Below are 2,985 nucleotides of genomic sequence, written 5' to 3' on the forward strand. Positions count from 1 at the left end.
TAATAATAATAATAATAATAATAATAATAATAATAATAATAATAATAATAATAATAATAATAATAATAATAATAATAATAATGGAGAAAAAGAGAGCGAGAAGGAGAAAGAGAGAGAGTGACAGAGAGGGAGAGAGTGACAGAGAGAGAGAGAGAGTGACAGAGAGGGAGAGAGAGACATGGAGAGCCATGTTACTTGTTAAATTATTTCTGTTCAAACTGACGACGTCCAGAAACTGAGTCAGCAGTGAAAATTGTTGAAAGATCCAGAAACAGGGATAATGTGTGAGTGTGAGTGTGTGTGCGTGTGTGTGAGTATGCGCGTATGTGTGTATGTATGTGTATATGTGTTAGTATGAGAGAAAGAGAGAAAGTGTGAGAGAGAGAGAGAGAGAGAAAGAGAGAGAGAGAGAGATAGAGAGCGGGAAAGAGAGAGAGAAGTAATACGAATCAGGGAATTATAAATCAAAAATGAAAGAAAAGGCAAGAAGAGATGGGAAAAGAGAGTTGAGTGATTTACGAGTTCGCTTCATAGTCACGGCATTCCGTGTTCGAGTCCAGTATGTGCGACACTGGGTGCAGCTCTTTTAATCCACCCAAATAATAATCCTTTCTACGATAGCCACAAGGCGTAAAATTTGAGGGTTGGTTGGGGTTAGTTGATTACATTGACCCCAGTGCATAACAGGTACTTATTTAATCGACTCCGAAAGGATGAAAGGCAAAGTCAACCTCGGTGGAATTTGAGCTCAGAGCACGAAGACGGACGAAATGTTGCTAAGCATTTTGCTCGGCACGTTAACGATTCTGCCCGCTCACCGTGAGAAGCCCCTATCCTGCAAAAGGGTCAAGGTTTGAGACCAAGTGACCTGTAATGGGCGTTTCAAAAGGATCTCATAAAAAGCCATTATTACAATCTTGTTTTAATGATAAATCCAAGACAGAAGGAAAAAGAAGCATTTCACCATTTTATCTTTATTATTCAACTATTAGCAGAACCCCAAAATGGCCAAATTCCATTCGTTTACCATTTTGTATGGCATTTTATATAAATTCTTCTCTTAACTCTACCCCGACCCCTTGTGTCTAACTCCCACCTACCCACCGCACGCTGCTTCGCATTCAAACAACAAACGTTGAGCTTTTAACGTTTAGATGACTTTTAGTAGTAGTAGTAGTAGTAGTAGTAGTAGTAGTAGTAGTAGTAGTAGTAGTCAGTGTTGCAGTTGCTGCTGATGATTTCGCTGTCGATGTTATTGATGCCGTTCTTAGTGTTGTTGCGGTTGTTGCTATTGAGATTGTCGTCATCAGCAGATTTGTTGTTGTTTTTGATGATGATGATGATGGTGATGATGATGACAATGACGGCATGTCGTTGGTGGTATTGTTGTTGTGGTCGTTCTTGTCATGAGCAGCCAAGAATATGTCAGTTGAACTGACAATTTCAAAAGTCTCCAGTGTCCACCAAGAAGAAACTCACAGATCTCGATTTATTATATTTCTTTTTTTTTTAATGGTAAAATTCTTCACTATGAAGAACTCTACAGCTGTGGAACCGGAATAAATGGATTAATGAGAACATGAACTTTACTTCAATATCTGAGATTCCATTGCAAAAACAATCATGTTAGTGTCAAAGTATTTACCATTTGGACAGTGTTTATGGAACTAACATTTCAGGACAATTTTATAGATGCTGTTGTTATTGTTGTTGTATGAACTGTATTTTTATTTTGAGTAGCGGCGTATATAGTTGTGTCTGCACATGCATACATACATACATACATACATACATACATACATACATACAAAAATAATTTGTTGTTGATGTTGAAATTACAATGAAGGAGCCTTGGATCTAGGTTAAAAACCGGCTCTTTTTCTATTGGCGAGAAATCTTGAAATAAAACTGAACATACATTCACGCTGCCTGAAGTACCTTGCATATCTTGTGCGTACATTATTTATGACTTATAAATGCGGCGAGCTGGCAGAATCGTTAGCACGCTGGGCGAAATGCTTAGTGGTATTTCGCCGGTCGCTACGTTCTGAGTTCAAATTCCGTCGAAGTCAACTTTGCTTTTCGTCCTTTCGAGGCCGATAAAATAAGTACCAGTTGAGTACAGGGGCCGATGTAATCGACTAGCTCCCTCCCCCACATTTCAGACCTTGTGCCTTTAGTAGAAAGGATTATATGTGTCACATGAAAGGTGTCGAGCTGGCAGACTTGTTCGCGTGCCGGACAAAATGCGATGATAAGCATTTCCCCCGGTTCTTTACGTTCTGAGTTCAAATACCACCGAGGATGACTTTGCCTTTAATCCTATCGGGGTTAATAACATAAATAGTAGCTGAGCACTGGGGTCAACATAATCGACTCCCAGCTACCCTCAAAATTGCTGATTTTGCGTGGTAATTAGAAATAGTTATGTGTTGCTTATGTGCATCGGTTATAGTCACAGTAGTTGGTTACTGTTCAATGTATTATCACCACCCTCCACTACCCTCCATACCTAAATATTTCTGCCCAGGCCCCATTCTGGACATTTTTTAGTCTTTACCGTTCCCTACAGACTCTTGATTTTTTTTTTATAAGCTCTATATTCTTTAAATCATGATCCCTCTCAGAACCCTGGATCGGCCTCTCTCCCCTCCGGCTCCCACCCATCTTCTTTGTTCGTGTGTCTCAGCTGCGCATTCTCACTTATTTCATAGGTCACCTGACCTGACGCCCAATACCTTATCCCCATACTTCAAAAACTGACCCACACCCTCCCATCGCCACTCCTTTACTTCTTCCCTCATCCTACATCTCCCACACATCTCACTGGTTTCTTCCTCCTCTCCAAATTTCTACTCCCCTACGTCAGGCGTTTCATCTGTTCAATTCCTCATCTGCAATTTTGTGACCAAGGAGACAGCGCACTTCACAGGTCACACACACACACACACACACACACACACACACACACACACACACACACAC

Source organism: Octopus bimaculoides, chromosome 13, assembly GCF_001194135.2.
Source record: "Octopus bimaculoides isolate UCB-OBI-ISO-001 chromosome 13, ASM119413v2, whole genome shotgun sequence".
Taxonomy (NCBI): Eukaryota; Metazoa; Mollusca; class Cephalopoda; order Octopoda; family Octopodidae; genus Octopus; species Octopus bimaculoides.